At 41.0% G+C, this 24,420-nt stretch overlaps 1 long non-coding RNA gene across 1 annotated transcript in view; it reads right to left on the bottom strand.

Moving 5' to 3' along the window:
- Positions 1 to 823: 823 nt before the first annotated feature.
- LOC122812167 overlaps positions 824 to 24,420 on the bottom strand; it is a 647,623-nt gene continuing 624,026 nt past the window's right edge. Inside the window, exon 4 of the long non-coding RNA XR_006366342.1 lies at positions 824 to 1,969. This is a non-coding gene — a long non-coding RNA (uncharacterized LOC122812167). The remainder of the gene's footprint in view (positions 1,970 to 24,420) is intronic.

The following is a 24,420-nucleotide window of genomic DNA, read 5'->3' as shown; positions in this document are numbered from 1 at the left end:
GCACTACAGTAACTCCTGAAGCTGCAATAGCTGTATATATCACATCTCTGTATTGGAATATTAATTATGTTATGGCAGTGCAATGTTTTGTGCAAATGCAGAGCAGAAAAAATACTGAGATCAGTAGTTTACAGTGAAAAGGTTTCTTGTATCATTTTCTTAAAGACAAATCTGTGCAATTCCTGAAATGTCTTGCAGTGATAATGAATGTAGGTGTTTTTTGTATTTTCTTTCAAGGGCCTAGAAATTCTGTGGTGAGAGGGCATAGTTTGCTCAAGTATGTAGATGAGCTTCTAAATTGTCCAGCGCATTATATTGATCAACACATAGTGGTACTGGTATGGTTTGTAGTTTATTAAGTGTGAGGAATATGGGCTCAGTCTGACTGTATCACTTGCTCGGTTTACATGAGCTTGTGACCTCTAAGACAGGAGAACGTAGGAGTAGTCGCTTGCAATGACATAGTCGTATAGTTTCAAGCACACTGACAATACTGCAAATGCTGGAAACCACCTGAAGGGAGGGGCTTGATACTGTGACTTTTCAGATGGTCTCTGCTGCTCCTGTAGTGAGGCCACTTGCTTTCATACCACATGTCTACTGCATCGGATCTGGGAGTATACAAGACTAAATGTCAAGGAGAAATATCAGTAACAGCTGGCCTTGGTATTGTGCAGACCTAAAGCTACAGTATGATCACCATGATTTGTGTGAGAGAAGAAAGACAGAAATATGTTACCGCAGTCACATTCTGGATTTGGATTCCATTTTGTAATAAAAAGTCAGTTGTAATTACAAAATGCTATAAATTATGCCACGGGAGGGTGCCAAGAAAGGGGTGTGAGAACAGCATATTAGGAAATATTCTGAATAACATGAAAGAAAGTTTGTACATGTTCTTTTAAGTACCTTGAAGTATTGTATTCTCTAATGTTGCCAGTATCTGTGCATTCTGTGAGCTGGTTTCCACTTAATTTTGTAACGTTTCAGAAATTGTTAAAAAGAGAAGTCATATGAGATGAGCTGTATTATGCAAGATGAAGAGTTCTGTCTGAGAGCCAATCCCCCTCTCAGAAACATAATCACAGGGTCAGATAACATGGAAGGAAAGAGTTGGTGATATAGTCTTCCTGATGTGAGCCTGTAGTTAAGGGGGTGGTTTTACTAAAGCAGGCAGAACCAGCTGTTACTATGTCAGAGTGATTCCTGTGTCAGATGAGCAGCCAGTGATGCATTTCAGCATTTCCTTATTTGTAAGCTTCTTTCCTAGAAGCACTTATAGATGATGTAATTTAAGTTCATCTATCTTTGTTAGGAAGACTATATTCTGCAATTGTTAAATTCATGTCTCCTGAACTTTGTCTTACAAATGATTTTTGTTTGCCGCAGAGCACTGAATATTCCCTCCATCTGATTAAAATATATCTCTTTGCAAACTAATGTTGAACTTGTAGACATGAGGCCTATTTACAGCAGCAAAAAAAAAGTAAGTACATAGCTCTTAAATGTCATCTGTAAGGTCACATACTTGGAACAGGCCACTACAGGAATTAACCCCCTTTTTCTGAATTCACAATGACTGTTGATAAACTGGCCACCTATATGAACATCTTGACTAAAGCACTTAATATGATTACTAAGACTGATCATTTAGAGATATATTTTCATCTTTACTTAACATTCCCATAAGGCACAAATTTATACAGAAGCTTCAGTCCCAGGAATTCCACGTTAGAGGAAAGATAGAGGTCAAAATCAGTTAACTGTTGGTGTTGAGCAAGCTGCCCAACCATTTTATTGTAGTTGACTCTGTCTTACCACTTACTATGTTCTTCCTAGCAGTGGGCATGCTGAAATCTTATATTGTACAGCAGCATGCTCTTATGGTGCAAGATTATGGCGTCATCATTTCCACACGTAGTGTATTGCTGTGTGAAGCACTCCCTCTATCCTGCACAGTAGCAGATGCCTGCATGAAAAATTATTTGTATTATAATCCTGAACATTAGAAGAATGATTCACACAATCACAAGTATATTATCATGAATAGCTGAAATCATGACACAAAATTCTGAATTTCAAAATATTAAATCAGTCCTGTGTGTTACTCTGCCACTCTGTTCATAATGTGTATTTTCATAAATATATTTCATATCATTTGTACTTGTAGAAATATTTAAAAAGCTGACAAGCAGACATTGCTGAACAGAGCTTGTTCTAAACAGAGCAGGTTACACAGTATAAATAAAGATTATGTTTATCATAAAATTTTATGTGCAAACCAGCGAGATAAAACACCCTCACTTTCAATATCAGATAGTAGCATTTCTTAAAGCTACAATTCTATGAAAATACAATATTCACAGACCTGAGCCAGCCTATCTTTACTGCATAATTCTAGTAAGTTGAAGCACATATTATCTGGCCATTTTGCAGGGAAGTGGGGCAAGTCCCCCATATCTTCTATGTGTGTGTGTGTGGGGGGGGGGGTCATTTTACTCTGCCTTTCTATATATTCTCTCCCATGATTAAACTGGTGGATGAAACTGGAATTCTTGTGCCTCAGAAGACTAAAGTATTCCACTTCCCTGGTCAAGTGTGAAATTAAAGTGGGAATACACAGCAGGGAAGTGGGTTGGCATAGTCAATACACTGGGAGTGGGTATGGGGTGTGGTTTGTCTTATGCAAAGCAGTAGAATCTATTAACAAATATGCAGTCAGTAATGCTCCCTTTAAACCTGCTTCAAGTCACATTTTTGTGTTTCAAGTAATTCAACTAAGTTTTATGATGGTATACATGTGTCATTTGTATATTGTGATTAGTTGGTCAGTTTTTTTTGTTAGGTCTTTCCTGTTTTGTCATTTTGATGTTTTAGATTATGAAGTCCATCCATTTATCAGATCATGTCCCTTTTATTTCATCTGACGTTAGAGATTACAGGTGCATCAGAAGTGTGTTGTGTATGAAGTTTGTTTTCATCCTGCTTTCAGATGAACCATTTTCCATTCAATCCATTCCCTATGATTAGACTTTTGCCATGGTGCAGCTATGTACTGTGGAGATACTGCACCTAAACATAGTCCAGACTATATCATTATGATATTCCAAACTACAGCACTTGCAAGTTCCTATTGATTTGCATCGAGGATGCAGCCATGATGTTCCCCTGCACCAGTCATGGCAGTTGCTGGTTCCTTGAAACATCTTGTTGTGATGTCTCTAAGTGACTTTGTTCTGTTTCTGAGCTTTGCTGATGACAAGGATTACATTACTCCAGAGTGAGGACAGCCCACTGAGCTGGTTAAGCAAACAACTTCAATGAACTTCTAATATCTTTAGATATTTATTTTAGTAAATTTCTACTTCTTGCCTCAAGCAATTGAATGATTTTCTCAGTCTTTTTTATTAGAAACTGAGTGTAGATATGGCTAAATGGAGTTTTTGTGTGTTTTTTTTAGTGAAGTACATTTTTGGAAAAGTTAACTTATATTATGGTCCAAAAAACAGCAATGCTAAACAGTGCTCAAATTATTGAAAAACTGCACTTATTTCACATGGTAGTAAGGTTATGCTTAAGCTCCTGCAAGTTACATGCCAGCAGTATACAGACTGACTGATAACTGACAGATATACAAGTTGGTTTTATAAAAGGTAAAGGCATCGGATATCAAATTGATAACATCTGCTGGATAATAGAGAAAACACGGGAATCCCCCAAATTACTTCTGCTGGATTTTCTTCTCTAATACCTTTGACTGTATTTTCAATAACAAACTGTATCAGGGTATTAGAGAAATTGGGATCCCAGTATGTCTTATTTGTCTCCTGAGGGATCTTTATACTGATCAAGAAGCAATGGTTAGAACCAAGTAAGGAACAACTGATTAGTTCAAGATTGGAAAAGAAGCACAACAAGGCTGCATTTTGTCATCTTACTTATTTAATTTATATTATAAATATATCAAGCAAATCATCAGCCCTGTTTTTCCCATTTTACACAGGGTCAGGGTGTTACACCTAGAGCCAATGTGTGCACCCCTGTGTGTCTTGCCCTGACAAATACTGGGTTAAGTGAATCAGATGCTGGAATCAAAATTGTCAGGTGAAATATTAACAATCTTTGATATGTAAACTATACACTCTGATGGCTGAAACTGAGGAGAAAGTAGAAAGTAAAAAAAAAAAAAAAACGGTTTCCTGTTTAACATCAAAAACTAAGATGTATCATTATTTCTATCATTTTTTTAAATCAGATCAGGAAAAAGTGGAGATGGTGTCAGAGGTTTCCTAGACTCAGATATCTCTGCCGACAGTGACTGCATCTCTGGTATTAAAAGGCACTTGCTTCTTAGAAGGAAACCTATGGAAATTCTGGCTTTGGGTCAACTGGTGCACTAGGTAAAAGGACTCCAAGGTGCCCCCCACACCATCAAGTGTCCCCATCCTGGTCTACTTACACCAGATAAATACTGGAAAAGCACCTGCTAGACAGGAGCCCTAGGCGGCCGCCTAGTTGGCCTATGCCTAAGGTCAGCTATGGTTATTAGTAAAGAAAAGCTATCACATTGTCAGTAAAGGTCCATATAGACAAAGCTATGCTTTTCCTAGTAATAACATCTGACTGTAATAGCTGGACTTGTAAGTAAGGATGTTCACCAGAAAACTGATGTTTTTGAGCTGTGTTGTTGGGCAAGACCATTGAAAATTCTGTGGACTGCAAGAAGATCAAATCAGTCAACACTTAAGGAAATATACCTAGACTGCTCACTGGAAGGCCTTACAGTATAACTAAAATTATAGCCACATAAGGTGAAGACGGAACTTTCTAGAGAAGATAGTGATGATGGGAAAGATCAAGGGCAGAATAAGAAAGGAGCAAGAGAGGGTAAGATGGATAGACAGTATTAATAAATATAAATATATACAATTTTAAAAAAGCAGTGGTGGACAAGCAAGCCAGGTATGTTAAAGTCTTTGAGGTCATGAAGAGATAGATTGACTAAGTGACTAAATAACAAATATATTTAGGTAGCTGTTTTCTATAGCACTTTTACAACACAGAAGACCATTTCCAGAGCAATGACAGCATGTCTTAAGACATAAGGTGACATAACTGGGTGAATTACAAGAGCAAAATGGTACCACCAGCACTGAGAAGAGAAAAGGGATTTATTATTATGCTTTGGAAAAGCGTGGCAACACCCATCATCATATGGTGGCGCCATCGGATACAATCTTGTCCCAGCCACACATTGCCAAATGAGTTTGTTGTAAATATCTCTCATTAACATAACCCACATGTTAGAAGTTGCTAATATAAACATCATGGCAGCCAATAACTATATCACATTTAAATATAATAATGAAAATAAATGCTTTATATTTTTTACTAAAACCACTTTAGATATTTGCAGTACCTATTATATTTTGCAAAATACACACTATTTTCCTTCTGAAAATGTTTTCTGCCTAAGACTCCTGAATGCACTTGTGAAAATGTGCAAAGCTTTTTTACAAATGGACAAAAAGGAATTTCATGTTTGAAAGATTCACTGCGGATGTGCGCTGGTAGCACAAAAGTGCGCGTGATAAATGATACAAAGATGTGGGCTGTACTTACGTACAGCAGTTAGAAACTGCTTTAAAAAAATCTTTTGCAAATGGAGAAAAATGTGCTACAAATGAACAATTTGTGACATATCTGTGACGTACTTGTGTAAATGTGACTCTCTTCCCTCCTTTTGTGATTTATGGTCACTTTTTGATGTGTAACTGCATTGTAAACCTGTCGTTTCCAGTCACTTTACAATCAATTAAGATGCTCGGTTTTGCTGTAAAACATAATGAGTCCCACTTTGAGGTGCTTGCCTTTGCCATACCAAAACCCAGTACTCTTAGAGGCACACATCGGCCTAGGAGAAGGAGGTATGGGCAGAATAACTCACTTAACTTTGCTGAACAAGAGTTACCGGATAGCTTTAAAGTGGATAAGGATATGATAAGTGCTTTGGTGAGGTTGTATGACCCACAAATGAAAGTGGGGGAAAGCACAGCCTTCCTATATTTGTGGAAACCAAGGTATAAAGAATTCCAATTATGCTTGTTATGGGGATCTTTCAGAGTCAGACTGGGGGCATGTTGGGTATCTCATATGCTTCTGCATTGAGGAAAATGTAGTAGTTTCTCAATATACTTTTGGTACATATAGATACGTATATCTATTTTCCAGTGTCACTACAGGACTAAGCCAGTACCTTGCATGGGTTCTGTGGAATGACACACTTTCCTGACATGCTTGATGGGATAGATTGCATCCATGTTGCCTGAAGAGCCCAATCTGGACCACGAGGGGAGAATACCATAACAGGAAGGGCTACCATTCAATCAACTGCCAGGTGGTTTGTGATGAAATGTATTTCCCCAGCATCCTTGAAGTGCCCATGATTCCCAAATATGGCAGACAAGTTCACTATACTACCACTTTCCTGCTGGTTGAATTCCTCATGGTCAGCTTCCTGGTAAGTGCAGACTGTTCTAATGTTGTTAACCATAGTGACTAATGCCCCTTTATTATGTGTCCCTTCCCTGTTGCTTTTCAGGAGATGCAGACTACCCACTTAACCTTAACTAATGCCACCAGCCATAACCTAGACTGAGCTAGTGAGGAGTGGTTTAACACTACTCTCTTCCAGGTATGGATAGTCAGCAGGGGTTTTGCCTGCTCAAAACCTGTTTCATTTGCCTGGATAAGTCAAGGGAGGCCATTCAGTATGAGCCTGGTGTTGCATGCAGGATGCTTACCACATGCTGCATTCTGCATGACATGATCATGCATCATAGGTTCATAGGTTCATAGGTTCATACTAGGCTATCTGCCCTAGGGCATTTATAAGCCTAGCCAGAATGTGTTTGGCTTTCGCCACCTATTTTAAATTTATTTTGCTATGCCCTTTTTCGAGGTTAGTATACTGTGCCTCTGTCTAACAGTGACACAGAAGTGATACCCGGGGTAAACCTACGATCTCCCATCCACTCATCAAGATTCCTCTTGAAGAGAGTCAATGAGGGACTCTGCCTAACCTGGACTGGGATTTTATTCCAGAGTGAAGGGAGCCTCTGGGTTATGAATCTGTCCCTCCAGCATGTACTATTTATTTCAGTGCTGAGGTTCAAGTCTCTTGAGCGCGTAGCTCGATGGGATTTGGATTTTCTGAGGTGCAGCATGTCCATTAATTCCGGGTTGGACATGGCTTTATATGTCAGGCACAGATCGCCTCTGAACAGGTGGTATGCCACTGAGTAGAGCTGGAGTTTCTTTAACTGGGCAGCATATGGCATCTGTTTGAGCCCTTTGATCCTCTTGGTGAGGTACTTTTGGGGTCTTTCCAGTTGCTGCAGGTGTCTGGTAAGGTACATCCCAAAAGGGGCATTGTACTCAATTATGGGCCTGATGAGGGATGAGTAAAGAGGCACGATGACCTCCCCAATCTAGATGTGAATCCCTTCATGATTAGGTGGGCTATATAAAATGTTTTTCTAACCACTTTGGCCACGTGGTTGTCAAATGAGAGATTGCTATCAACTTGGGTCCCCAGGTCCCAAATTACCAAATTACTTCTTCTGTACTTAATGGATTACCACCTATGTGGTAATTTGTGAGCACTTTGTTTTTGCCAAAGGGGATGACTATACACTTTTGGCATTTAGCTTGAGGCCATGGCTCTGGCACCAGTTGTCTGTTTCTATGAGGCCCTTTTGGGGGATGCTTGTGTTGGCTGGCCCAGTTTGCAGTCATCTGTGAACTTGGTCAGCCACAGTCCTTCCGTGTTGGCCTGTACCTCCGAGAAATATATACCGAACAAGAGAGGTCCCAGGACTGAGCCTTGTGGGACACCACTTGTAACTGGTTTGGAGTCTGACATGGCTCCAGCAATTCTAACCATGTGGGTTCTGTCCTTGAGCCAGTTTGCAATCCATCTAGTGACATAGGGGTTTATATTTAAGCTGGTGAGCTTATCTATAATGCCCGAGTGGGGTATTGTATCGAAGGCTTTTGCGAAGTCCAGGTAGGCTGTGTGGACCACCTTCCCTCATCAATGGTCTTGGTGACTGTTTCAAAGAAATCAACCAGGTTTAAGAGGCAGGATCTGCCCTTAACAAAGCCGAACTGGGTAGGATCCAGTGTTTGTAGGTCCCCAATATCTTTATTTATGAGGTCCATGATGATCCTTTCCATAGCTTTGCAGACCAAGCTAGTCAGGCTTATGGGGCGATAGTTTCCAGGATCCATTGAGGCACCACCTTTATGGAGAGGGACCACTGTTGCTGTACGCCACTCTTTGGGCACATATCCTGTAGTAAGGCTGAGATTGAACAGTAGTTTTATGTTTGGGTTTAGCTCTTCTTGGAGTTCATGTAGGACGCAGCCGGGACACCATCTGGTCCCATTGACGCGGTGTGTTTTGCTTTGGAGAGGGCAGCTCTTACCTGAGCATCTGAGATGTCAGGGGGGCAGCACTCTGCTGGGATAGATGTTTGCCCTTTTGGTGGGGAGGGGGAAGTTTTCGCTGAACCTGTCAGCTAGGATGTTGGCAATGTCTGTGGGTTCGGTGTATTTTTTGTCATTTTGGACTAATTCTGAGCATATCTGGGAATTACCACCCAGGTCCCTAACATAACTAAAGAAAGCCTTGTGATTATCCTTAGTGTCCTGTGCAATTTTTCTCTCAAAGCTGGCCTTAGACAATTTTATGTGTGCCCATAGTTTTTTGCTAATACTAATCAGTGATGCCTTCCCTTTTTGGGATTTTGCTCTATCATTTAGTAGCTTCCTCCTTCTATTGTATAGTTTGTGGGGTCCACCAGACAGGACGTCTGCCTTTGGAGGATTGGGTCTTGGTTTTATTTGGGATCCATGCATTCCTGAAGGTGTTCATAGAATGCATTTATAAAGGATTCTGTGGTCTGGGCCGTATTTTCCACAGGCCCGGGGGCTTTGAAGGATTCCACCTCAGTTTTGAGGAGTGTGAAATTTGCTTTAGAGAAGTTTTTCACTGTGGTTTTCTGGGCAGGGGGTGGGGTCGGGATGTAAATATCCAGTGAGATTAGTTTATGGTCTGATCTTACCAGTGAGGGATACACTTCTGGTCTGGAGCATAGAGTCCCCATGTTGGTGATGATCAGGTCCAGTATGTTTTCCCCTCTTGTGGGAGTGGTAACAAGTTGTTCCATAGCATTTGAGTATATAAATTCTAGGAACCTTTGGCCTAGGTGTTGGAACTAGAGTAATGCTCCCAGTCTATGTTTGGGTAGTTGAAGTCACCCAATATAATGGTGTTTGGAGAGACCTTCATATTTTCCAGTGTTCTCAGGAAGGCTGAGTGGGGTTCCTGGGTTTGGGAGGGTGGTCTGTAGCAGGCTATAAACTGGAAGGCAGTTTTACCCACTGTTAGTTGCACATGGATAGTCTCTGATGCTTTGTGCTTTGCCACCAACCTGGAGGTGTGGGTATCTTTGATGAATATCGATACCCCTCCTTTTGTGGTTCGGTCCAAGTTTTGGGGCCGAAAAGCATGGTATGAGGTATAACCTGGTAGTGCTGGGGTGCTCTCGGGAGCCCTGAACCAGGTTTCTGTTACTGCACAGATATCGATGTTCTCCATGCTAAGGAGAGTTTCGAGTGCATGCATCTTAAGGTTTAGACTTCTGACGTTGAGTAGCATTACTCTTAGTTTCTTATCCCTTGTGATACCTATGGAGGTGGGTTTGTCTTTGAGCCTTGCCTAAAAAAGGCACTATGGGGGTAGCAAGAGCCTTTGCCAATATCCGAAAGCCCAGGGGTGACAGGTGCAAGCCGTCCCTAGCGAAGCATCGTGTCTTGTCGAGCATATCATCCCAAGCTGACAGGCATTGGATCCCCTTTGAATGACACCAGTACTTAAGCCAATTGTTGAAATTGATCATCTTGTCTTCATATTGTGGCATCATTCTTGGTGAGGGTAAGATGCTACTCAAGGTCAGGGTCATACCGGCCTGGGCTACATGCTCAGAGAGCTCCTTTATGTCTCTTTTCATGTAGTCCAGGGAGGTACATGTGATACAATAATGCCACAGCCAGTCAGTGATAGTAACAGTGCAGCATCTGCTATCATTTATCCCACCAGTGATGATAGTAATGATGGTCAGCTGATGGCAGCAACATGGTGACCCCTCTGGCAGGCTTGTGCACAATACACAAATGCACAAATGAACATGCAGCATCTAATACACAACTATAGGCTATGAAATCACAATGTAAAGTTATAAAGATAGTACTTGGTGCATGCAGTGTTACTTGTAGTCTATGCTGAGTGTTGCATGGTCAACTTACACTGTACAACAGACATTTCTTCACATTTCCTAAACAAATTATTTGCTGATATGTTAATAACCATCATCATTTGTAGTGTTCAGTGGTCAATGGCACAAGTACTAGTTATACTGGCAGAGTCTAGAGGAATTGTGAAGTAGCAGGTGTTATGACTAAAGTATTTTGCTGTAGTCTAAGTGCTAGAGTGGATACGTCACTGAAGCTGTATTTAGTTGGAAATGCAAAAGTATTTTATTTTTCATCATAAAATGTTCTACTGCTACATCTGTTACCCTTTTTCTTTCCTTTTTCAGAAACACAATGGTAAGTGCAGCATTTCAGCAAGTGTGATGTGATGCCACCCTGTAAAATATTTTCCTGCTCAGTAACCCTTTTCAGCACTTGAAACTTTGAGTTACATTTGGAAGGTAGCATTCATAATGTCACCTAAAAGTAGTGTAGATGATGGTCTCAAAGGTAGTGAGCAAATGCTAGCATGTAAGCTCGATGCTGAGTTGCTTTGTTAATAGGATCTACTGGATGCAAGGGAGTCTGTTGGTACTGACTGATAAGGCTCACCCAGACTCTGATACAGTTTGTTGTGAGGGAAAGGTTAAGTTGCTTTTTATTTGTTTTATTCTGTATTACTTTATTGCCTTTTTCTATTTTGTATACTGTGACTTGTTTTCTTTTTCTATTTTGTATACTGTGACTTGTTTTCTTTACACTGTGTTTTACTTGTATTCTGCATATTAAAACTTGAAAAAAGACCACATTCTGTCTCTTGTGAGTCAGACAGAAATTTTCCCACCCTCCCATACTGTTACTGTTGTGTTCTTAAACACCACTGTCCTTCTAGTTGCTTGCCCCTTACATTAATTTGACCATATATCTCAGTTCCTCTCTGCTTTTACTGGCTGGTGTGAGTAAGCACAATATTATTATTTTGAGAAATCACTCCCCTTCAACTATTTAAATTTATTGGCCATCCTACTGTATTCCATAGTACCAGAATACAAAACTGACCACCCCTTTCAATCTATCTTGCTGTTTTAAAAATAGTGACTCTCCACTAAAACTTAACTTTTTAGACAGGTAAAACTTAAGTTACCTACTTTCACATATAACTCCTCTAGTGCACACTGCAGTGTTTAAGATAAACCATTTTTTCATCTTACCTTTAAGATTCTATTACAAGACCACCAGTTATTGGAGAGCCCACATTTTTCCTCTCAGTAGTTATTTTGGGATAAGTGCTTCTGTTTTCTCCTGGTGAGTGAAGGAGTGCAGTTACATTATTTCCTGGAGACTGCTGATCACCAGAAAGCTTAATAACTGCTTTATAAGTGACAGCGTGGAATCTGTGTTTATATTCTGATCCTGGTGAGAGTAGGAGAAGAGTGTATTGATTCCTGACTCTTTCTGATTGGAGAGCAAGTGTCTGTGTTTAATGTACCTGATTAGTCTGGTTGCTATTCAAAGCATCTACCAGAAAAAGGCTACAAGCCTGCAGACCCTTGCATCATCTGGGACAAGACTGTAGATCACCAAACAGGCCATGGCCTGCTTCTCTTCTTGGGATTGATGCAAACATTTTGCTTCTGGTGAGAGAAGAAGCAAAGGAGTATTGCATACCAACAGAGTGAAGCTGTGCTGAGACCAGCATTAGTAGTAGCCAGGCAGTAGCCATTCATGCAACTCCCCTGTTTTCATCACTCTTGACAAGATAATTCTTTATTTTTCAATAAGTACTGCTTGATTTCTTTGTAACTTCAGAATATCTGCCTAGATACTTCATCCTTAAAATTTCAAGGTCTATGTATTAGTTTCCCCTGAAGTGTTTGGCAGTGCTCTGTACAGACTCAGACAACTTGAGTGTCATTTTTCCTGTAAAAGGAATATATAAGGAAACAGCACCAGTACTTAGTAATAATGACCATCCCTCCTGGCATGTCTAAAGGTCAATACCCTGTTCTTTCCCCTATTAACCTGGTGAATTTGGGTATTCTAAGGCAGTGTAGCAACTGCCTCATGTACACAGACAACCCTCTCCTCTTACCTCTCAACACTCAGACTTGTGAGAGATGCACTTATATATCCAAATTGGAAGTCATGCACTCTCATGCCAAGACCGGAATAGCTGGTCAAGAGGAGAAGGTCAACACTTGCACCACAACACATGCAACACTTAGCCCTCCAGAACACCCACCATCACAGATCTCACATAAAAACACAAACCACATACCTACCTTCACAGAGGATCTCAATAGAAATCTACCCAAACAGCAGAGACCTTAAAGGCAGAAACACACATGACCACCACAACACAGCACAAACTGCAAGACACATAGTTCACCTAAACAGTGCGCCCTTCAACCTAAGCCCCTAAGGCAAAACAGCTTGCCCAATACACTAATCATAGGTAACTCAATAGGGAGGCACACTGCTGTCCCACTGACTAGGTTGAATAAGGAGATGGTAACAGTCAGCTGTCTATTAGGTGCCAGAATTCCAACACATAACTCATGCACTCAGGTCACTCCACAACAAGTACAAGTATGACTCTGTCACTGTCCATGTGGGTGTGAATGACCTGAGATGCACCTCCCTGGACTAATGAAAAGAGAGATGGAGGAGCTCTCAGACTATGTGGCCCAGGCAGGTATGACCCTAGCCCTGAGCAGCATCCTACCGTTGCCCAGAATGATACCGCAGTACAAGCAGAAAATGTTTGACTTCAACAATTGGCTAAGCTTCTGGTGTCATTCTAAGGGGATGCAGTATCTGTCTACTTGGGATGATATGATTGACAAACCTCAATGCTTTGCCAGAGATGGCCTGCATCTGTCACGCCTGGGTTTCCGGATACTGGCTAAGGCTCTTGCCACCCCTATAGTGCCTTTTTAGGAGATGTTCCAAAGACCAAATAACCACTATAACAGCTATAACTGAATGCAATCTGAGGGTTATGCTGCTCAATGCTATAAGTCTAAATCTCAAGATGGACTTGCTCAAAGCACTCCTCAAAATGGAGAACATCGACACTTGTGCTGTAATGGAGACCTGGTTTAAAGCAGCAGAAAGAACCCCTGCACTACCAGGATATAAGTCTTTACACACCTTTCGACCCCATAGCATGGACCGAAGCTCCAAAGGCAGTGGTGTCTCCATATTCATAAAGGATATGCACACCTCCAGACTAGTAGCCCAGCATAATGCATCTGAGATATTTCAGGTACAACTAACATTGGGTAAGACGGCAATTCGGGTCATAGCCTGCTATAGGTCTCCAACCATGTCCCAAGACTCTCACTCCACATTCCTAAGCACCCTGGAAACTATTAGGGTCCAACCCAACACTCTCATAATAGGAGACTTCAACTACCCATCCATCAATTGGAAAAACTACTCATGCACCAATACACTGGCCCACCGCTTTCTGGAATTCATCAGTTTCAATGCCCTAGACCAGCTCATTCTTACCCCCACTAGAGGAAGCAACATCCTTGTTCTGGTTATTACAAATATGGGCAACTGTTGCTGTACACCAATAGTCAATCCCTCCCGGGTTAGATTCGACTAATCACCATGGAAATCCACATCTCACCCACACACCCCCACAAAGGTAACCACCATGAAAAACGTCTCCAAAGCTGACTTTGGGCTCCTAAAAACAGAGGTGGCTAACTTTATGGCACCCATGTCAATGAAAGCCGTTGACTGCCGAATCATACACCAATGCACTGTATGAACATGTACATAAATGCATGGAACTAGCCATACCCGACAGAACCAAGATGCTCTCCTCCAAAAAAGGAAGCCAATCTGGTGGTCCCCTGCCATTAATAAACTCTACAATAGAAGGAAGAAACTGTTGCAGAAAAAGGTGAAGTCCCAAGACTGGAAAAACTACTTTAACAGCCTCAACAAAAAGTTGAGATCCCTCATCAAAACCGCTAAAGCCAGCTATGAAGGCAGAATTGCGGCAGACACTAAAAGCAACCACAAAGCCTTCTATAGTTATATCAAGAATCTCCATGGCAATACCCAGGTTTACTCTGAGTTACTGCACAATGGTATCTCCTATACTGAGCCAACAGATATTGCTAGCATACTGGCCAATAGATTCAGTGCCTTCTTTACCCTCCCAAAGGACCAATCACAATACTGGAGGAATGCCAGGCACTCAGCATTACTGCAGCACAGGTTAAAGCTGCATTGTCCAAGGCCAAGAATACAGCTTCCATGGGACCCGACAATATTCCTGGATGTTTTCTACATGAACTACAAAGTGAACTGGCATCACATCTGTGTGCCCTGTTCAATCACAGCCTCACCTCAGGCTTTGTCCCTACTGAATGGTGCACTGCCACAGTCATCCCTCACCATAAAGGTGGAGTAACTACAGACCCAGGGAATTATTGCCCCATTAGCCTGATGAGTCTGATATGTATAGCTATGGAGCACATTATCATGGACCTAATTAACAAGGATATAATGAATCTCCAAACTCTAGATCCCACGCAGTTTGGTTTTGTGAAAGGTAGATCATGCCTGCTCAACCTGATTGACTTCTTTGAGTCAGTCACCAGAACTGTGGATGAGGACAAGGCAGTTCATACAGCCTACCTCGATCTGGCCAAGGCCTTTGATACCATTCCCCACTCAGGAATTACTGATAAACTCACCAAACTAGACATCAACCCCTATATCACCAGGTGGGTTGCAAATTGCCTCACAGATAGAACCCGCAGTGTGAAAGTAATGGACTCCAAGTCAGACTGCTGACCAGTCATGAACTGAGTCCAACAGGGATCGGTTGTGGGTCCTCTCCTGTTTGACATATACTTTTCAGAAGTCCAGGCCAACACGGAGGGACTCTGGCTGATGAAGTTCACAAACGACTGTAAGCTGGGAGCCATTATTAACTCCCCAAGTGATGTAGACATCCTACAGAGAGGCCTCAATGAGACCAATGACTGGTGTTGAAACCATGGCCTTAAGCTTAATGCCAAAAAATGTGTCGTCATCCCCTTTGGGAAAAACTCAGTTCCCACTAATTATCACATTGATGGGAGCTCACTGAACACTGAAGGAATTATAAGAGATCTGGGGACACAGGTTGACAGCAACCTCTCCTTTGACCACCACATTGCCACTGTGGTCAGAAAGCTCTTCTATGTGGCACATTTCATTACCAAGGGTTTTGCATCCAGGAAGAAAGAGGTCATCATCTCTCTCTACTCTTCCCTCATTAGGCCAGTCATTGAATATAATGGCCCATTTGGCGTGTACCTCACTAGACACGACACATGCAACAGCTGGAAAGGCCACAAACGTACCTCACAAAGAGGATTCTAGGCCTTAAACACATGTCCTACATGGACAGACTCAAAAAACTCCAGCTATTCTCTGTCTCATATCATCTACTAGGAGGCGATCTCTACTTGACTTGCAAAGGCATGTCTGACCCAGCTGTTAGAAATGGTACATCTAAAGAAATACCAATACCTCTGCACCACATGTTCCAGAGACCTGAACCTTATTACCGCAATCAACAGAACATGCTGGTGGGACAGGCTCATAACCCAGAGACTGCCCATGCTCTGGAATAGACTTCCTATACATGTCAAGCAAAGCACTTCACTGGCTCTCTTCAAGAGAAATCTTGATGAGTCGATGGGAAATAGAAAATTCACACCAGGGATCACTCCAGTGGCTCCATTTAATAGAAGCACTGGGAACTAACGTTGGGCACCATGATGCCAGGGCACTTTTATGGGCTAGGCTTGTAAATGCTCTAGGGCCATTAGCCTAGTACACACCTATGAAACTATGACATAACTGTACTGTGAGATCTCAACGTTGACTCAGAGGTTCTACGCCATGATAATAATGATTAAGGATTTTCTCTGTTGCATACAGCCTTCTCAGAGGCGATCTCTGTCTAACATACAGAGCCATGTCCAACCCAGAACTGTTGAACATGCTCCATCTTAGCAAAACCAAATCCACTCGAGCTACACACTCTAGGGATATAAACCTCAGCACAACAATGAATAGAACATGCTGGAGAGATAGATTCCCTTCACTAAGACTTCCCTTACTATGGAACAGGGTCCCGATCTACATAAGACAGAGCCCCTCACTATCACTCTTCAAGAGGAACCTTGACGAGTGGATGGGTAACAGAAAGTTCACACCAGGGATCATACCAACAGCTCTACTAGATAGGGGCCAAGAGTACTAGCTGCTAGATCAAGGGCCTAGGGAACTAACCAAAGGGGCGGTGAATACCGCACAACGTGGCTGGGCTAATATATGCCTTCGAGCAGATAGCCCAGTATCTACCTATGAACCTATGAACCTATGATGCAAGAGTTTGATGAGGTCTAACTGTCTACTTCTTGGAGGAATCCACATGAATGTCTGCAGCACTTTGTTTGAATACCTGTAATGTCTGAGCTATTCATCCACCATGCATGTTGACACTCCTGCGTCCACATCCAGTACTAATCCCACAGTGTGTCTGGTAACATCTTACTGGTGTGCATACAGAGGCTGACATGGTTGCCATTTATGCGTCCATACTGCACATGAGGATCATCATGGCATTACCCCGACCTTCACCATTTTACCTTACTGGTGAATTTCCTCACATATGCCCTGTGGCACTGTAACCCTCTCTACCTGACTCTTATTGGCAGTAGCCTGGACCTGAACTATGTCATGGCACAATTGCTGCTGGTCAGATAAAGTCTTGCATGTCTGTGGAGCTATCTGAGAAAGATATAGTTAACTAACACCCATGTGTATAGGCATGATAGTGGGCACCTCAGAAAGGGCTGTCTTTTCATTAAGGGGTTCAGTGTGTTCACAGGAAAGAGATGTGGAGCCATGTGGTATTTCATCCCGTTATTGTAATGATATTTCCACATTAAGATGAGTGTGTGAGCTTGTGTCACAGTACAGACTTTTGCACCTGCTGTGGGACAGGGGACCCTACCAGTATACTTTGCAACTGTATGCCACTGCCCTGTGGCCATATCATGAATGTTAGAGTAATAATATCATCATCAGGATCCCCTTCACAAGGCCAAAATCTGAAATAACTGAAGATGGATTTGCTGAGACAAAAAGATCAAAACTTTAATTTACTGAATGGTAAAGTGTTTCTCAGGGTAAGTAAACACTTACCCAGCATCAGGGAATATGCCCTTTCCCCACTGTAGTGCGATCCTGGAGTTGGTATACATTCAGGGAGGGGGGCACAGCCCCCTACATTGGAGGGGGGGTGAAGCCCCCACCTGGGTGGGTTTGATACATTGTTTTGTATTTTTATGTAACTGTTGGGCAAGTGTTTACTTACTCTGAGAAACACTTTACCATTCTGTAAATTAAAATTTTGCTCTTTTTGTCTGTGCAAATTCGTCTTCAGTTGTTTTGGATTTCGGCCTTGTGAAGTAGATCCTATCATCAATAGCCATTTTGCTGTCTGCATAAGCCTGCTGCAGTGTAGCACAGCGTGTGATTATTTTTAGTACTGATTTTGTGCTACATTTATAATGTCAGCACTGACCATGTGGTGTCTGCTGAGGTGGTGCTACAACTGATGTTGATGAAGTACTTGATAAGGAAACATTTCACAATTATAGGTACACAGTTACTATAGTAAGTACACATGCCACCTGTATGTGGATGTTGGAGGACTCTGAAACTACTGCAGTCCACGTCATCCCCTCATAAAGAGTACATGCACTACTGATCATATCTAAAGGTTGTACAATGGAACCAAAAGTGTGGTAAGGATTGGACAAAGGGGCAGCCATCACAGACACAGGGTATTAGGGAGACGTGATTGGCAGATGCTGAATGGTCAGAAGAATAGTACTGACAATTAGTTACTACTTATTCTGCCAAGACTAAAGTGTTTGCGTCAGTGCTTCATATGCATTATAAGTTGCGACAAGCTGTTTGCTGCAGCTTTTTAAAAGTAGAAAAGACCTTTTTTCTCTTTAACTACTGACTGGCAATGGACCTGGCTAGTGGCTGAGAATAAGAAAGAAGCACTACAGCAGTGGACCAGGAGCAAACTATTTTTGTTTTGCTTCTACTGTGGAACATAGATCAGTGAGAAGTAGACCTGGCTAGTGGGTAAAAAAGAAGCACTAGGGCACTACATCAGGCACAGACTTTTTTCTTTTACTTCTGAACTTATAAGGACAGCCAGGTCATGGAGCAGCACTGGGCGGTAATTGAACCAGCTACAGCACAGGTGGAAAGACCTTCTGTCTAACTTTCATCCTGGCACAGCCCACTATGTCATTGCATCTTTTCCTGCATTATGCCAACGTGCTGCTTCTTCCCATACTATATCAGCCAAAATTGACTCCATGGCTTTCCTTACTCTGCTTGCTTTGGCCCATCTTTTCTTAAACAATATTTCCATAGGTATTAAGTGGATCCACGAGGATGTGGTTTTCCTCAGTATTAACATTGTTTCTCCTGTGCCTAGTTCCTTGATGTTGCAAAATCTTTTCCCTAAAAATACAAGTTGTGAAGTAATTATACAGTGCTCCCCTTTCTGAGCATAATCAGTTCTGTGTCATGCATTTGACTGTCTAATTTAGCATTAGCAAACCAAAAAGAAAAAGCTTACTCATATACATGACAGTTTAGCTAATTCTCTCATTCAGCTTTTGCAATATTTTTCCCTTTGTAATTCTGTGTCATACATTGTTCACAGGGTGTGCATGTAAAAATATTTGCATTTAAAGGTAGGGCTATGAGAGAGTATTGGAAGGGTGGGGGAAGAGAATGACAAGCATTTATTTACTTATTTGACCGGGATAGTCCAATGAGCTGTTGCCCCTTTTCAGTGGAGACCCAGTGAGAAAAGCTCCACAATTACACACACACACACACACACACACACACACACACACACACACACACACACACACACACACACACACACACACACACAATAATAATAATAATAATACTAAAAGAAAAAAAATAAAGTATTCCAATAACTAGGATAGTAAATCCATAGAGTACTGTATAAGAATGTACAATCTTTTGAGACACAGGTTATGGAAAAGCATTGGTTTGTGCAGGATGGGTTTGAATGAACAATTAAAAGCAGTTACTCAGACATTTACAAGATAGTAACATTAATCACATCAGAAGTAGAGCTGTTTGGAGAATTCACATATGCAGGTAGTGAATTAAATATACTGAGAGCATTTAGGAAGGTACAATTTAAATGTGTTATATGCAGTAAAAAATGTCAGAGGATTTAGATTTAGTAGGACTGATAAAGTAGGCATGAGAGCAGTTTTACCAGACAGGCTGTGGCTGGTGAGTGTGGATAAGATCAGGGAAGATGTTTACAGTGGCAAGTTCCGTTGCTAGTTAGAATGTTTTTGAGAGGAATTTTGAATTGTTGAGAGTGGTTTATACTTCTAATATCCAGGGGAAGTTTGTGCCAAGCGAGGGATGGGGTGTAAATGTACAGATTGTGTCCTATAGTAGTTTTTTTGTTTGTAGATTTGTAACAGATTTTGATAAGAGCTTCTGAGAGCCCTGGTAGGGGTGTAGAAGGAGACAAGTGAGGAGATATCAGGACAGAAGGAGGGTTATACAGGATGGAACATATGATCTGAAGCTGGGACAGTAGTAGTAGGTGGGGAAATTCTAACCAGTGTTGACAGAAAGACAGTGGTGAGGCTGAGAGAAAGACATTGGTGAGACCCAAAGATTTGGTTAGCTGCAAACCTAACAACTTTATTATAGGAGGTTTCTAGTCTTGCTAAGAGAGAGGTTTGTAGGTTGGTGAGGATTTGTGAGCCTTAGAAGAGACTAAGGAGAAGGTAAGCATGAGAAAGAGAGAGTTTAGCCATATTTGTTAGGAATTTTTTGTTTCTGTAGAGAAGTGCACATTTTTAATGGGTTTACTTGATGCAATTGAGGAAGTGAAGGTCAAATTTGAGTTGTCCATCTCTTGTGACCCCCAGAAACTTAGTATGAGATTCTACTGTGATGGGAGTATTGTTAAAGGATGACATAGAGAAAGAGGGTTTAAGGTGGTTGAGGGATTTAGATAGAAAAAGCAAGAGGTTAGTCTTTTAGGGTTTAAGATTAGCTGGTTATTAGATAGTCACTTTTAAATAGCTTTGAAGGATTTTTGGGCAAGGGTGTTCAGATCTGAGAGGTTATCGGCTATGGTAATGACTGTGGAGTCATCTGCATATTTTATGAGAGATGATTGTGGACAGGATGTAGATAGGAGGTTGGTAAAGATGTTGAACAATAATGGACCAAGGATTGATCCTTGAGGGACTCCGATCTTGATGGGGAGAGCAGGGGAAAGTGTGGAAAGCCATTTAACAACTTGCTGTCTCTCAGTGAGGTAACTAGCAAACCACAAAATGGTGGAGCTAGAAAGATTTATGTCAAAGAGTTTGGCTAGCAGCAGGGATGGGAGGCAGTGTTGAATGCTTTAGAGAGGTCATGAAATAAACAGGAGATCAGTTAGTTGTTGTCTTTGGCTAGAGAGACTGTATTAGTGAAGGAGATGAGGGCTGTTGAGGTAATATGGTTGGGACGAAAGCTGTGTTGTATGGAGGTTAGTAATTTTTCTTGTATAAGGTAATCCAGGATTTGTTTATGCATACATTTCTCAAGTATTTTGGAGAGAGTGGATAGAATTGCTATTGGTCTGAAATTTGAAACTTCAGTGGAGTTACCTTCTTTGTAAATGGGTAAAGAATTGTTTCCAGACAGGGGGTACTTTGGATTCTGTTACTGAGTGATTGATAAGAAGAGAGATAGGAAAGGCTATTGAGTTAGCAGCTGCCTTAAAGAAGAATGGAGGCAGGATGTCAACAGAGGAGGAGCAAGATTTCAATTTGAGAAGTAGGTGTTTTATATAGTTGGTTGATACTGGTTTAAGAGAGAAGGTGTTATGAAAGTAGAGGAAGTAGGGATATCTGGAGGGTTGACAGAGCTACTTGTTTGCATCAGTTTGCTGATGGTGTCTATGAAGTATGCTAAATATAGATGCTGTTTCTTGGGGAGTATTATTTGGACAAGGATTAGGAGTTTTGGGGTTACCTGGGTATAGTATTTGATTGATGAAGTTCCAGAATTTCTTTGGATTGGTACTGTATGAGGTTTGTTGTAAAAGTTTTTTTATCTTTGTTGATATGTTTTTTTGGTAAGGTTGTGAAGTTCTTTACAGATTTGAAGACTTTGGTTGTTTTGGTGGTTTATTTCTTAAAACACAGTAAGGCTGCTTGCACCTTTGCTAGTCCTGAACATTTCCATTGCTACATAGTATAATGAAATAGTAAGTGAATATGATAGCTACATAACTGCAAGCCTAAGTATGGTAATATAATAAGATTTCCCACTTTACCAATAATTCAAATGATATGCCTAAACAAGTCACAGTGAAATACAGTGGTAACTGCCTATTTCCAATGTTTTGATGCTAACTCTGCTGGTTTTAAACTATTTTCTTTCATTCTTATTTTCCATGAACCTTTGCATAAACATAGTGCTGAGAGCCGCTCAAAAAGCTGAACCTTTGAAAGTTTCAAGAAATTTTGTACAAGTTAAGAAGTTCTTATGAAAACTGGGAGTTTCGGCATTTTCAAAATCTCTAAATTAATACTTTGAAGATGGAGGCATTGGACACTTTCTATAGCATACCTAAAGCTTTGACAGGGGTTCCTTGGTTATATAAGTTGTCATGGCTTTGAAGTTTCAGGTTTAAGACAAGCAATAGCAGCAATCTGAGTGGCTCAACTTATGATGTATCTGACATCATATTTTATGCTTAAAAATAATGCCAAAGCAGTAAATAGGAAGGAGTTTAGGTCCCAGAGAATGGCAGAGGGTTTAAGCATTCAAAAATGGGCCTCAACTCCAAGAAAACATTAATGTCATCAGTTTCATAAACTATTATGAGCTATGTCAGTACGGAACTATTTAGCAAACACAGAGTCTTGATTCTTAGTGTAGGACGTAAGTCACCTAACCTCATTTTTGTTGCGTGGCCGTATAGTATAATGTTTGCCATCACTTTTGAACAGCAAAAGACATTCATTTATTTTCTCTTTACCATACAGGACTGAGCCAAGAGTCCATTCTTGCAGAAACATTGTTTAACCTCTCAAGTACAATGAAAATCAGATATAGATAATCAGAGTCAAATTTGTGAAAAGCTGCTTATAGTATAAGGTATTGTAAAGGTGATTATTTTGACTTATAACAGCAGTTTACTGTTGAGTGGAGCCAGTCCAGCATTATATCTCACCTTGTGTTTGCGTCAGTGAATTAATTTGCTGTCTTGCAAAAGGCCTTATTCCTAACATACCCTTTCTTGTGTTCTCAGTGACTTTTCTAAATACCATGATCTGATAAGCCTGTTAGAGCAACTGCTAATGCAGAATGAAAGGACGTTAAAGGATTAAAGTTTAAATGAGTTAAAGTTATTTTCAGTAGCCACATGGGGAAGATAAACACCATGACTGATGCAATTAGAGTATGTTGTCAGCAAGCAAAGTAACTGCATTGAATTTTAAATCAAGAGGAGAACAACAAATATGATGATGATGATGACAATAATAATAACCCTGAAAATGAAAATCAAAATTTGCAGTGATGTTACAGGCAAATACTAGGCTATCAGTCTCTAGACTGTTATAGGCCTAGCCAATGACTAGAGGTCAGAATCAAGCCTTGTATCTTGTATCTCTGAAGTAATGACCTGACCTTAACCATTATGTCAGCCTTGACAGTCATCTAATGCAACTTAGTTATACTGACTGGAAGTGAATATTCACATTTTCTAGAAGAGGCTAGTCCACGAAGTGTAACCAGCACTTCTCAATATAATCTAGGCAGTCACTTAAGAAGTTATTGCTGACCTCACCTTAACAGGCAAGAAGATTGTATAATATACAAGAGGTTGTACCAGGTTATCATAATTCCAGTAGAGATATTTTGGAGTCTGTGAACCACATTTCACTTAATCGAACTGATTTCACATAGGAAAGCTTTAAAACTGGTATAATATTAGACAGACTATATAAAAACTAAGCCATGTAGAGAAAAAAAATTAATGTCAGCCAATTTTCTGAATCAGATTGACGTTACAGGCTTGGAACAGTATGCATTCTCCATTATTATTTGCTACAAGGGGACCTCTTAAAGTCTGCCGATGGTTCATGGCATTGTAAGTATAGCTTCTGAAAGGAAATGCAGCCATGTATTTTATGTACATATAGAGAGTGTTTTTACTTAGACTGTATCCTTACAGGGTTAGGCTTAATGGTTTGGACTCTGCTACTCCCCACCCAGCAGTCACCAAATACGGTACCTCACATCACTCATGTCATCTCTTTTTTATGTATGACAAATGACTCAGGGTTGTTTTTAATCTTACAGCTCAAAGCAAAAATAAGTTTTAAGAAAGAAAATCAATCTGATGTTTAAGCGCATTTTTTAAGAAATTATTTTTTTTGCATCTTTTTACTGCCCACTGTCCACTGACCACCAGCTCCCTCCCAGCTAATTGGTTCATATGTTCCTCTTCAGCAGGCTAAGGTTTAACCAGGAAGGACCATCATTTAGACAGCCAGCAGTGGCAATTCATAGTTTTTCTTTTCTCTCTAACCCTAGCTGCTTACACTCAGCTAGGCAATGGGGAGGGGCATGCAGTAGGCCATATGCAGCAGATATCCTTTCAATTCCACAAGGGTAGTTCCATACAAGTAGCCTCCCCTGATGCATGAGTGTGGCTTCTTTGGAGTTTTCCAGGGAGATTGCAACCCTCAGTGTACTCCCAAGTGAGCACAAACCCCTCCCACTCAGAAGGAGAGACAAGCAGGCCACGCCCCTAAATTCATCTTCCTCCCAATTTGGCTTCTCCAGTGCTGAGGTCGCTAATCAACGCTTAGTTGTCTGGGCTTCATCACTCTGCACCACATAGACAGGCCATTCTTGATGAATAATTAAATATGACCTCTCATTTTACAAATGTGTAACATAGAAGTTCTC

The sequence above is a fragment of the Protopterus annectens genome, chromosome 9.part0 (genome assembly GCF_019279795.1).
Source record: "Protopterus annectens isolate FY-2018-M chromosome 9.part0, PAN1.0, whole genome shotgun sequence".
Taxonomy (NCBI): domain Eukaryota; kingdom Metazoa; phylum Chordata; order Ceratodontiformes; family Protopteridae; genus Protopterus; species Protopterus annectens.
Note: the sequence above shows the minus strand (reverse complement) of the source record. Positions and strands in the feature narration are given on the sequence as shown.